Raw genomic sequence first — 14,267 nt, 5'->3', positions numbered from 1 at the left:
GCCAGGCAAAGGGAGGAATTAAAGCCTAAGAAAAGGTTAAAAAGTGTGTTGGATCAGGCCTACCTCCAGAAGGTGATAGCTTGGGTAGTAAGGAATCACAAAAATCACAAGTAAAGTGAGTCTTTTGTTGGCCGTTCCAGGAGAAAATGCAAAAATAGAAAGTAGTCTTCCCCACCTACCCAAATCATTTTACTAGGGTCTTTGGAGACGTCATGGGGTTTATTTACTAAAGCTGGAGAGTCCAAAATCAGACTCCCTTCTGCATAGAAACCAATCAGCTTCCAGGTTTCATTGCCAAAGCTTCATTGAACAAGCTGAGGTTAGAAGCTGATTGGTTTCTAGGTAGAAGGGAGTCTGATTTTGGACTCTCTAGCTTTAGTAAATAAACCCCCATATGTCATGGCAGTCAAATGGGTAGAGGGTCACTGGCATTGGGAAATCTGTAGGAGGTTTAGGTAAAGTAGGCACATCTCATAGTATGGAGCTCAGCGGTTGATGTAGTGCCCACCTTGTGTTTTCAATAAGAAGTTAATGGGTGCAACTGAGGACATACTAAAGAGCAATTCAAAGACCCCCTTCCTGGTAACTTCATTGTTAAAATGTGGTTGCTTTTTGTTTATATATTGGTTATTGTTTATTAAATGACTGCTTTGGCCAAATAAATCCATGCCATACAGTTTGTGTTGTTATTGGGAAACTTTTGGTGAAATAAAAGGGCCCAGTGACTGATGAATCCATAATTCAAGTACCCAACGTTTCCCAACAGGCCCCTTACAAGCTGTTTATGTTAGGGCATTTTATGTATTTTTTCACCTTATTTATGTTTTTAATGCCATGTTCTATGTTGTGTCCTTTTTCCCCAGTGCGTTGTCAGGGTCATCTCTGGGAATCATCACCGGTTTGCTGGTGCTGATACTTCTGGCTCTGGTGGCTCTTACCGTGGTCCAGTTCACTCCATGGATGAAGAAGAAACTCCTCAGAGTACGGATCTGACATTATCCAGTACATGTGATATACCATATTAAGAAGAGAAGCAAGGAGACCCATATATATATAGTGGTCCCTACCTTGTCACTGGGTTTTACTAGTACAACGTCCCTTATAAAGGCACTGAAAAATGCAAAAACTTCAACTGAAAAAAACTACTGGGACTTTTTAGGTACCATACCAACTAGGGATTCACTGAAATTCCGGCGGCCAAAAAGTTTAGCCGAAAACACCCATTTTGGCTGTCGGCGGAAATGAAAAAAAAAAGCACTGATACAGGTGCCGAAAAAACCCCGCCCTCAAAGCCGCCCAAGCCCTCAAAGCCGCCCATCCACCATCACCCACCACTCGGTAGTTAAGTCTTACCTGAGAAACCATCGATCCTGGCGTTGCGCATAGAGATGAGAGAAAGAAAGATGGCCACCACACACCTCTATGCTCTTGGAGGACCGGAGCGATGGCACTTACGGTTCAGGTCATTTTTTTTTTTAAAGCACTAGATCAATGCTTTTTTTTATCTAATGCTTTACATTGCAGAGGAGAGATGTGGGGTCATATTGACCCCACATCTCTCCATAAAGAGGACCTGTCACTGATTATTTCTATCACAAGGGATGCATGCATTATTTGTGATAAAAAAAAAATTGTAATCACTTTTATTCTTAACGGAACAGTGCAAAAATAAAAAAAAAAACATTTAATAATTTTTTTTTTAAAGTTTAAAGTGCCCCGTCCCTCTGTGCTCGCACATAGTGGTGAACGCATATGTAGGCCATGCCCACATATGTAAATGTTGTTCAAACCACACATGTGAGGTATCGCCATGAACGTTGGAGCGAGAGCAATAATTCTTGCACTAGACTTCCTCTGTGACTTTACACTGCTAACCTGGAGATATTTTTAAAGCATCGCCCATTGAATCTTTTAACCGCATGCCGCCCAACCACTGTACATATACGGCGGCAGGGCGGCACTCGCAGGCAAAACCACGTTTTAAAACGTGTGTTTTGCCAACAAATAGGGGGTGCGCGCAAGGCACGCCGCAGCCCTATCTGTCCCGCGGATCACCGCCGCAGATGTCAGTCGCCGGGTCACAGCCGCTCCTTAGCGGCTATGTCCCGGCGATGGGCGGTAAACAGTGACAGAGAGCACAGCTGCAGTAGCTGTGCTGTCTGTCACTTCCCTGTCAGCTCGAGGATGAGCTGATCGAGTAAGAATAGTTTCTCTTTCTCTATCAGCCTTGCCCCTCCCAGTACACACTCCGCCCCCTAGTAAAACACTCCCCTCACTCCTATAACCCTTCCCTGCAAAATAAAGTTAACCCCTTCCTCCCCAGTGCCATTAGTACAGTGTCAGTGTTTTGTTTTTTTTACACTGATCACTGTATTAGTGTTTTTGGGGATGTCAGTGACCCCAAGTCAGTACCCCCCAATGTCAGAATGTCCGCCACAGTCTCGCAGTCCCGCCATAAGTCGCTGGTCGCTGCCATAATTCACTGATCGCCGCCATTATTAGTATAAAAAAAAACTAAAAATCCCAGTATCTTTCCCGCCATTTGTAAACGCTATAACGTTCACGTGAACCAATTAATTTACACGTATTGGGTTTTTTTGTAGCAAAGACATGTCGCAGAATGCATTTTAGCAGAAATATATGACTAAATTTGATTTTTGCATTTTTTTTTTACTGGTCATGTTTTATAGCAAAAAGTCCAAAATATTGTTTTTTTTTTCCCTCAAAATTGTCAGTCTTTTTTTTTTATAGAGCAAAAAATAAAAACCGCACAGGCGATCAAATACCACTGAAAGAAAGCTCAATTTGTGGGAAAAAAAGGATGTAAATTTCATTTATGTACCATATTGCATGACCGCGCAATTGTCCGTTAAACTAGCGCAGCGCTGTATAGCAGAAAAATGGCGTAAATTCCATTATCTATCCCATAGTTTGTAGACGCTATAACTTCCACACAAAGCAATCAATATACACTTATTGGGATTTTTTTACCAAAAACATGGAGCAGAATACATTTTGGCCTAAATTTATAACCAACTTTGAGTTTACTATATATTATTTATAGCTGAAAATAAAAAATATTGTTTTTCTTCAAAATTTTTGCCCTTTTTTTGTTTATAGCGTGAAAAATAAAAAGCGCACAGGTGATCAAATACCACCGAAAGAAAGCTCTATTTGTGTGAAAAAAAGGACGTAAATTTCGTTTGGGTGCAGCATTGCATGACCGCGCAATTATCAGTTGAATTAGTGCAGCGCCGAGTAGCAAAAAGAGGCGTGGTCATTAAGGGGGGTAAATCCTCTGGAGCTCAAGTGGTTAAGTACTGCAGTTTCACGCCATTCCACAAGCGTGTGCAATTTTAAAGCATGACATGTTGAGTATCTATTTACCCGCTGTAACATCCTCTTACATAGTTTACAAAACGATTGGGGTATATAATGTTTTTTTTTAATCAAAGTATATTTTTTTCCAAAAAATATATATTCATTTTTAAAAACTAAGCATTTCGGTTTTTGGCCAAGTGCATTTTGAATTTTGGATTTCAGTTTCGGCACCCAAATTTTCATTTCGGTGCACCACTAACCCCAACAACAAAACATAAAAGTGTTATAAAAGTCATAACTTTGTTATACAATGTTAAATAGCATGATTGTAGTACAAAAATTGAGCATCAACAGGCTCTCTAGAATCACGTATGCCCATGCATGTTGTGACAATTCAAGCATCACGCTTGGTATGAATAGCTCCGGGATTACATATATAGTGCATAAGGGGAATGTGATGTATATAAGTCCTTGATGTAAACATCTCCATCGCCTTTCAAGGAGGCCAGTATAACCGATGCAAATAATGTGTCATAGAGCCAAGTCTATTGCTTGGCTCCATGACACAATGCATGCACCAGTTGTACTGGCCTCCTTTGGGAACTCCATCAGAACGGAACTTTGATGCTTGAAAGGCCACTTACTATAACAAGATTGGCATTTTTTTCTGCCCATATAGCATATACTTTCTTCAGCTGTTGGTGAAATGGTCTTTCCCCAAGTGAGGGACTGCGGTTCTCCTTTGCTGTGATTGTTGCTATGTCGTGAATTTGAAAAAAACCCAAAAAAACAGATATATATATATATATATATATATCAGATCTCCCCGAGGAAGCAGGTTTTTGACCTGTGAAACGCATCGGAGCTATTTACATCAAGGAGTTATTACATCCCATTCTCCTTATGCACTTTACATCCTGGAGCTATTCATATCCAGCTTCATACTTGTATTGTTACAACATGCAATGGTATAAGTGCTCTAAGAGAGCCTGTTGATGCTCAGTTTTGTACTACAATCATGTTTTTTTTAATATTGTATAATAAAGTTATGATTTTTATAACACTTATATGTTTTGTTGTTGGTATGGTACCTAAAAAGTCCCAGTTGTTTTTTCAGTTAGGCTTTTTGCGTTTTTCAGTGTACATGTGATATACAACGGCTGGATGGGCCGGTATGAGCGTACGCGTGATGTACAGCGGCTGGATGGGCCGGTATGAGCGTACGCGTGATGTACAGCGGCTGGATGGGCCGGTATGAGCGTACGCGTGATGTACAACGGCTGGATGGGCCGGTATGAGCGTACGCGTGATGTACAGCGGCTGGATGGGCCGGTATGAGCGTACGCGTGATGTACAACGGCTGGATGGGCCGGTATGAGCGTACGCGTGATGTACAACGGCTGGATGGGCCGGTATGAGCGTACGCGTGATGTACAACGGCTGGATGGGCCGGTATGAGCGTACGCGTGATGTACAACGGCTGGATGGGCCGGTATGAGCGTACGCGTGATGTACAGCGGCTGGATGGGCCGGTAGGAGCGTACGCGTGATGTACAGCGGCTGGATGGGCCGGTATGAGCGTACGCGTGATGTACAATGGCTGGATGGGCCGGTATGAGCGTACGCGTGATGTACAACGGCTGGATGGGCCGGTATGAGCGTACGCGTGATATACAACGGCTGGATGGGCCGGTATGAGCGTACGCGTGATATACAACAGTTGGATGGGCCGGTATGAGCGTACACATGATATACAACACCTGGATGGGCCGGTATGAGCGTACATGTGATATACAACACCTGGATGGGCCGGTATGAGCGTACGTGTGATATACAACACCTGGATGGGCCGGTATGAGCGTACGTGTGTTATACAACACCTGAATGGGCCGGTATGAGCGTACGTGTGTTATACAACACCTGGATGGGCCGGTATGAGCGTACGTGTGTTATACAACAGCTGGATGGGCCGGTATGAGCGTACATGTGATATACAACGGCTGGATGGGCCGGTATGCGCGTACATGTGATATACAACGGCTGGATGGGCCGGTATGAGCGTACATGTGATATACAACGGCTGGATGGGCCGGTATGAGCGTACATGTGATATACAACGGCTGGATGGGCCGGTATGAGCGTACATGTGATATACAACGGCTGGATGGGCCGGTATGCGCGTACATGTGATATACAACGGCTGGATGGGCCGGTATGAGCGTACACATGATATACAACGGCTGGATGGGCTGGTATGAGCGTACATGTGATATACAACAGTTGGATGGGCCGGCATGAGCGTACATGTGATATACAACAGCTGGATGGGCCGGTATGAGCGTAAACGTGATATACAACAGTTATATGGGCCGGTATGAGCGTACACGTGATATACAACAGTTGAATGGGCCGGTATGAGCGTACACGTGATATACAACAGTTGGATGGGCCGGTATGAGCGTACACGTGATATACAACAGTTGGATGGGCCGGTATGAGCGTACACGTGATATACAATAGTTGGATGGGCCGGTATGAGCGTACACGTGATATACAACAGTTGAATGGGCCGGTATGAGCGTACACGTGATATACAACAGTTGGATGGGCCGGTATGAGCGTACACGTGATATACAACAGTTGGATGGGCCGGTATGAGCGTACACGTGATATACAACAGTTGGATGGCCGGTATGAGCGTACACGTGATATACAACAGTTGGATGGCCGGTATGAGCGTACATGTCATATACAACAGTTGGATGGCCGGTATGAGCGTACACGTGATATACAACAGTTGGATGGCCGGTATGAGCGTACATGTCATATACAACAGTTGGATGGCCGGTATGAGCGTACACGTGATATACAACAGCTGGATGGGCCGGTATGAGCGTACATGTCATATACAACAGCTGGATGAGCCGCTATGAGCGTACACGTGATATACAACAGCTGGATGGGCCGGTATGAGCGTACACGTGATATACAACAGTTGAATGGGCCGGTATGAGTGTACACGTGATATACAACAGTTGGATGGGCCGGTATGAGCGTACACGTGATATACAACAGTTGGATGGCCGGTATGAGCGTACATGTCATATACAACAGTTGGATGGCCGGTATGAGCGTACACGTGATATACAACAGCTGGATGGGCCGGTATGAGCGTACATGTCATATACAACAGCTGGATGAGCCGCTATGAGCGTACATGTGATATACAACAGCTGGATGGGCCGGTATTATTATTATTATTATTATTATACAGTATTTATAAAGCGCCAATAGTTCGCTCAGCGCTGTACATTACAAAGGGAGACAGAACATGTGACAGAACAATACCAATACAATGCAAAACATGAGGGGATCGAGGGCCCTGCTCTTTCGAGCTTACAATCTAGGAGGGAGGGGGTGGTGGCACAGGAGGAGATAGCTGTGGGGGATGGAGTGGTAGGAAGAGTGGAGGAGGTCGGCAAGTTAGCAGGGGGTGGGGTAGGCTTCCCTGAAGAGATGGGTTTTCAGGGTGCGCCTAAAGGAGAGGAGAGTAGGTGATAATCTGATGGGTTGGGGCAGGGAGTTCCAGAGGATGGGTGACACCCTGGAGAAGTCCTGGAGGCGGGCATGGGAGGAGGAGACCAGGGAACTAGAGAGAAGGAGGTCTTGTGAGGAGCGGAGTGTGCGTGTTGGGCGGTACTTGGATATTAGGTCAGAGATGTAGTACGGGGCAGTATGGTGGACAGCTTTGTACGTCAGCGTTAGGATTTTGAATTTGATCCGTTGCGCAATCGGAAGCCAGTGGAGGGATTGGCAGAGGGGGGTGGCGGAGACAGAGCGGTTGGAAAGGTGAATGAGTCTGGCAGCCGTGTTCAGGATGGACTGAAGAGGGGATAGCCAGCGGCGAGGCAGGCCAGTGAGGAGGGAGTTGCAGTAGTCGAGTCGTGATATGATGAGGGAGTGGATGAGCTGTTTAGTGGTTTCTGTGGTTAGGAACGTGCGGATTTTGGCGATGTTGCGGAGGTGGAGTCTGCACGAGTTTGTTAAAGATTGGACTTGGGGCTGGAAGGATAGGTTGGAGTCCAGAATGACACCCAGTACTCTGGCCTGCGGGGCGGGTTTGATGGTAGCGTTGTTGGATGTGATGGAGAAATCAATGGGGGGTGGTGTCCGGGCTGGGGGGAAGACAAGAAACTCGGTTTTGGAGAGGTTCAATTTAAGGAAGTGGAGCGACATCCAGTCTGATATGTCGCTCAGTAGGTGTGTGATTCGGGCTGAGACCAAGGGGGTGAGGTGGGGGGTTGAGAGATAGATTTGTGTGTCGTCGGCATAGAGGTGGTAGTTGAAGCCGTGAGAGTGTATGAGTTGGCCAAGGGAGGAGGTATAGATGGAGAAGAGAAGGGGCCCGAGGACAGAGCCTTGAGGGACCCCAACAGAGAGGGGGAGTGAGGGGGAGGTGGTAGCATTATAGGTAACGCTGAAGGAGCGTTGTGACAGGTAGGATGAGAGCCAGGAGAGAGCAGAATCTCTGAGGCCGAGGGAGTGTAGTTTTTTGAGGAGGAGGGGGTGGTCGACTGTGTCGAAGGCCGCAGAGAGGTCAAGGAGTAGGAGCACTGAATAGTGGCCATTAGCTTTGGCGGTTAGCAGGTCGTTGGAGAGTTTGAGTAAGGCAGTTCGGTGGAGTGTAGGGGACGGAAGCCGGACTGTAGGGGATCGAGGAGGTTGTTGTCGTTGAGGTGAGAGCATAGGCGGGTGTAGACTAGGCGCTCGAGGAGTTTAGATGTAAATGGGAGCAGGGAGATGGGTCTGAGGTTGTTCGGGTCATTGGGGTCCAGGGAGGGCTTTTTAAGTATGGGGGTGATGTGTGCATGTTTCAGAGGGGAGGGGAAAGTGCCTGAGGAGAGGGAGAGATTGAAGATGTGGGTGAGGGAGCGTAGGATGGAGGAGGAGGAAGGTCGTAGGAGTTGTGAGGGGATAGGGTCGAGGGGGCAGGTGGTGAGGCGGGCATCAGAGAGGATCTTGGAGACTTCCTCGATGGTAGTAAGTAAGTGTTGGGGGAGCTTCAGTATGAGGAATGTAGGGTGGGGTGGAAGAGGAGGTCAGAGCAGTGGTGGGGCCGTGGGAGAGGGGTGATGAGGGGGTAGCTGAGTGAGGGTGAAGGGGGTTGGAGAGAGTTTGAGCAGCGACGAAATCCCTGCGGGTTAAGTTGAGGGGGAGGGGGGATAAGGGGGTAGCTGTGTGAGAGGGGACAGGTTGAGAGGGCGTGTGAGTTGCGGCAATGTCCTTGCGAATTGTGTCAATTTTGTTTTTGAAGTGATTGGCAATCTCAAGGGCAGTGAGTGAGGTGCTGGGTGGAGGTGGGGGTGGAGAGAGTAGAGAGTTGAAGGCAGAGAAGAGTCGGCGAGGATTGGAGGAGAGGGCCTTGATGAGGGTCAAGAAGTAGGCCTGTTTGGCAGCATGGAGGGAGGAGGTGTAGGTGTGGAAGGCAGATTTGTAGCAGGTGAAGGCTTGTTTGGATTTGGTTTTGCGCCATAGTCGCTCCAGGGCACGACTTTGTCGTTTGAGGGTTTTGGTGTGATCAGTCTGCCAGGGCTGGAGCGGTCGGGGTCTGATGTTGCGTGTGGTTAAAGGCGCTAGTGAGTCAAGGGCTGTTGAGAGCGCGTTGTTGTAGGCGGTCAAAGCCAAGTCGGGGCAGGACAGGGGGAGGATGCGGTCGTGGAGTTGATCAGCTGCAGAGTGGAAGGAGGCAGGATTAAGGTATGAGCGTACACGTGATATACAACAGTTGAATGGGCCGGTATGAGCGTACACGTGATATACAACAGTTGGATGGGCCGGTATGAGCGTACACGTGATATACAACAGTTGGATGGCCGGTATGAGCGTACATGTCATATACAACAGTTGGATGGCCGGTATGAGCGTACACGTGATATACAACAGTTGGATGGCCGGTATGAGCGTACATGTGATATACAACAGTTGGATGGCCGGTATGAGCGTACATGTGATATACAACAGCTGGATGGGCCGGTATGAGCGTACATGTGATATACAACGGCTGGATGGCCGGTATGAGCGTACATGTGATATACAACAGCTGGATGGGCCGGTATGAGCGTAAACGTGATATACAACAGTTGAATGGGCCGGTATGAGCGTACACGTGATATACAACAGTTGAATGGGCCGGTATGAGCGTACACGTGATATACAACAGTTGGATGGGCCGGTATGAGCGTACACGTGATATACAACAGTTGGATGGGCGGTATGAGCGTACATGTCATATACAACAGTTGGATGGCCGGTATGAGCGTACATGTCATATACAACAGTTGGATGGCCGGTATGAGCGTACATGTGATATACAACAGCTGGATGGCCGGAATGAGCGTACATGTGATATACAACAGCTGGATGGGCCGCTATGAGCGTACATGTGATATACAACAGTTGGATGGCCGGTATGAGGTCATAGTCAGACAGTGCCAGAGGATATCCGAGTCCATTGGAATCCTGGTGTGGCTCCATAAAACATTACAAAACAATTGGCTGCTGCCCCAATCCATAACCGGCCTTCACAGCAAGGAGCACATGAGAGAAATATTCCCAGCTCAACTTACTGACCAGCCTTCAACCAACCGAATTGTCCTGTCTAACAATTTGCATTAAAAACAGGTGTTTAGTTTGCAGGCGTTTGCAAATATATGCGTAAGATGCAGAGCCCCTTCACGGCACCCCAATATTCTGCAGTTCCTAACTCTATACATTTTGAGAACCTCCATAGTAGAAGCACATGTATCATAGTAGATAGACTGAGGGCAGGTGAGCCTGAGGGAGCCCACCCTTCCTTAACCACTTGCTGTCCGCCTGCTGTTTTTAAACGGCAGGGCGGTGGCACTCCAGGGGCGGGTTGCTGTTCATAAACGGCACCCGCCATTTCTAGTTGTGCGTGCTCCCTGGGAGCGCGCAGCACCGCGCTCCGGTGCCCGCTGTGTCTTCCGGACACAGTGAAACACCGACCATCTGTACGAGGTCCCGATCATGTGATCACTGTTTGGCCAATCAGTGATCACATGCAAAGTTGTAAGCAAGATGTCACTTGTGACATCATTGCTTACTACGTGTGAAATCTGTGAATGATCACAGAGATCACATGGTACAAGGCTATTCACAACAGCCTTTTACCATGTGACAAGCTCTGACCAATCACAGCTCACACAGTATTTCTCAATGGCTGCAAGAATGCAGACAGAGAGAAAGAAAAATGATTGCTTTTACATCCTATATGGGTGTAAAAGCAATCACTGTAAAAATCTTCATCACCCCCCACAAGCAGTACATTGTCGCCATGGTGACACTGTACTGCTAGGGTGACGGTATGTAAAAAAAAAAAAAAAAAAAAACCAACAAATAATAATATAAAAAAATAAAATAAAAATGTAAAAAAAAATGTTTAAAAATTATAATTTTTGGTTATCAACTAATTTGGCATATTTTTTTTTTACTAAAAAGATAACGGAATAAATTTTGGCCAAGATTTATGATGAAATATTATTTATTTGCAAAATTTTATAAGAAAAACACTTTTTTTGAAAATTTTTGGACATTTTCATTTATATAGCAAAAAAAATAAAAATCCCAGCGGTGAATAAATACCACCAAAATAAAGTTTTATCTGTCTCAAAAAAATGGTAAAAAATTCATATGGGTACAGTGTTGCATGACCGTGCAATTGTCATTCAAAGTGTGATAGCACTGAAAGCTGAAAATTGCCCTGGCCTGGAAGGAGGTAAAAGTGTCCGGACTGGAAGGGGGGGAAAGTGTCCGGACTGGAAGGGGGGGAAAGTGTCCGGACTGGAAGGGGGGTGAAAGTGTCCGGACTGGAAGGGGGGTGAAAGTGTCCGGACTGGAAGGGGGGAAAGTGTCCGGACTGGAAGGAGGTAAAAGTGTCCGGACTGGAAGGGGGGTGAAAGTGTCCGGACTGGAAGGGGGGTGAAAGTGTCCGGACTGGAAGGGGGGTGAAAGTGTCCGGACTGGAAGGGGGGAAAGTGTCCGGACTGGAAGGAGGTAAAAGTGTCCGGACTGGAAGGGGGGGAAAGTGTCCGGACTGGAAGGGGGTGAAAGTGTCCGGACTGGAAGGGGGGAAAGTGTCCGGACTGGAAGGAGGTAAAAGTGTCCGGACTGGAAGGAGGTAAAAGTGTCTGGACTGGAAGGAGGTAAAAGTGTCTGGACTGGAAGGAGGTAAAAGTGTCTGGACTGGAAGGAGGTAAAAGTGTCCGGACTGGAAGGGGGGGAAAGTGTCCGGACTGGAAGGAGGTAAAAGTGTCCAGACTGGAAGGGGGGAAAGTGTCCGGACTGGAAGGGGGGGGAAAGTGTCCGGACTGGAAGGGGGGTGAAAGTGTCCGGACTGGAAGGGGGGAAAGTGTCCGGACTGGAAGGAGGTAAAAGTGTCCGGACTGGAAGGGGGGGAAAGTTTCCGGACTGGAAGGGGGGGAAAGTGTCCGGACTGGAAGGGGGGGAAAGTGTCCAGATAGGAAGTGGTTAAAGGCACAGGGGATCACTGGACACCCAGCATATAGCACAATGGCAGCCAAGGTGTCCAGTGCGTCCCCTCACGAATATAGCAACAATACAAAAAATTGGTCACTGCCCCAATCTATAACTGTATAACATGCAGGTTCCCCAGACATGCTGATTGGCCAGGCTATCAAACACCCATAACACAGAACGATACCTCTCTAGCACAACCTGCTGGAACAAGCTCAAACAACACATGGCAGAGAAAACATCCTCTGCGACTGGAGAAACTCCTGTTATAGTTAGGATGAACTACAGCCCACTGCTGCCTACAGAGTTCAAAACTAAAACAAGAAATTTAGTAAAAATACTACATCCCTACACACAAATTCTTGATCCTTACATTTCCATTATATTTTTTGTATCACTAACATTTTTCTATTTTTGTATATTGTAGAGTAACAAAAGAGGGAAAGCAGAAAATAACATTTCTATACAAGACGATGAGTATAAGGAAATATTTGAGAACCCGGCAGCAGCTGAGGACAGAATATAGAATTGAACTATTTCCATGTATTCAGTGGCTGGAAGTACTACACGTGACCGCTCTCTGCTGATCCTCAGTGGAAGTGACGAGGCTGGACGTCGTATCTGAGAACACTGACATCAACTACTGGAGTTTCCAATCTGATCTGAAGATTTTGGGGTCCCACCTCTACAAATTGAATTCCTTCTTTGTATGTTTTGTATGTGAGACTGCTGGGCAGATCCATAACTGAGGGCTCTTGCCTTGCAGTGCTCCAAGAACTGTGCCCAAATATTAATATTCGGTCTCCGCCCGAATCACACACCTGCTGAGCGACATATCAGACTGGATGTCGCTCCACTTCCTTAAACTGAACCTCTCCAAAACCGAGTTTCTTGTCTTCCCCCCAGCCTGGACACCACCCCCCATTGACTTCTCTATCACATCCAACAACGCTACCATCAAACCCGCCCCGCAGGCCAGAGTACTTGGTGTCATTCTGGACTCCAACCTATCCTTCCAGCCCCAAGTCCAATCTTTAACAAACTCGTGCAGACTCCACCTCCGCAACATCACCAAAATCCGCACGTTCCTAACCCCAGAAACCACTAAACAGCTCATCCACTACCTCATCGTATCACGACTCGACTACTGCAACTCCCTCCTCACTAGCCTGCCTCGCCGCTGGCTATCATCACTTCAGTCCATCCTGAATACGGCAGCCAGACTCATTCACCTTTCCAACCGCTCTGTCTCCGCCACCCCCCTCTGCCAATCCCTCCACTGGCCTCCACTCAGTGTCCTCCACCCCCCTCTGCCAATCCCTCCACTGGCCTCCACTCAGTGTCCTCCACCCCCCTCTGCCAATCCCTCCACTGGCCTCCACCCCCCCCTCTGCCAATCCCTCCACTGGCCTCCACCCCCCCCTCTGCCAATCCCTCCACTGGCTTCCGATTGCGCAACGGATCAAATTCAAAATCCTAACAATGACATACAAAGATGTCCACCATACTGCCCCGAACTACATCACTGACCTAATATCCAAGTACCGCCCAACACGCACACTCCGCTCTTCACAAGACCTCCTTCTCTCTGGTTCCCTGGTCTCCTCCTCCCATGCCCGCCTCCAGGACTTCTTCAGGGTGTCACCCATCCTCTGGAACTCCCTGCCCCAACCCATCAGATTATCACCTACTCTCCTCTCCTTTAGGCGCACCCTGAAAACCCATCTCTTCAGGGAAGCCTACCCCACCCCCTGCTGACCTGCGGACCTCCTCCACTCTTCCTACCACCCCATCCCCCACAGCTATCTCCTCCTGTGCCACCATCCCCTCCCTCCTAGATTGTAAGCTCGAAAGAGCAGGGCCCTCAATCCCCTCATGTTTTGCATTGTATTGGTATTGTTCTGTCACATGTTCTGTCCCCCTTTGTAATGTACAGCGCTGAGCGAACTATTGGTGCTTTATAAATACTGTATAATAATAATAATAATACAATATAGGACATGCTGAATCTCTGTTAATGTGCGTAGTTCCGGGGCATTTCCTGTGTCATGCAGGTTTATGCACCATGGAAAACACCTATTCAGAATGTTCTCTTTTACTTTTCTTAATGAATTAAATTTATAAATTGAATAAATTTAAAAATAAATCATGCATAATATACAAATAAAAATATATATAAAGTGCAAGAAAACTCCCATTACTGCATATATGTACGTGTGGAGGGCACTTTCACTGTAAAATCATATGATGGGTTATGTTAATGCTGAGTGAATGGCCCTGGAGTCTTTGTAGGACTGTGGAGAGAAAACAGTAGAGGTAGGTGGCTTTTGGTATGGGTGGCTTAGAACAGACACTACACATGCAATCCTAAATCTACTGGGTCATCATCCATA

General features: G+C 47.1%; 1 long non-coding RNA gene across 1 annotated transcript; it reads left to right on the top strand.

Annotated features, from left to right (window-relative positions):
• Positions 1-863: 863 nt before the first annotated feature.
• LOC149431450 (uncharacterized) lies at positions 864-14,065 on the top strand. Its single transcript, XR_016309266.1, has 2 exons — positions 864-981; positions 12,302-14,065. It is a non-coding gene; the product is annotated as an uncharacterized LOC149431450 (long non-coding RNA).
• Positions 14,066-14,267: the final 202 nt, after the last annotated feature.

This window comes from Staurois parvus, unplaced genomic scaffold, assembly GCF_062004578.1.
Source record: "Staurois parvus isolate SC_StPar_1 unplaced genomic scaffold, SC_StPar_1.0 ptg002258l, whole genome shotgun sequence".
NCBI lineage: Eukaryota > Metazoa > Chordata > Amphibia > Anura > Ranidae > Staurois > Staurois parvus.
This window is presented reverse-complemented; position numbering and strand designations above follow the sequence as displayed.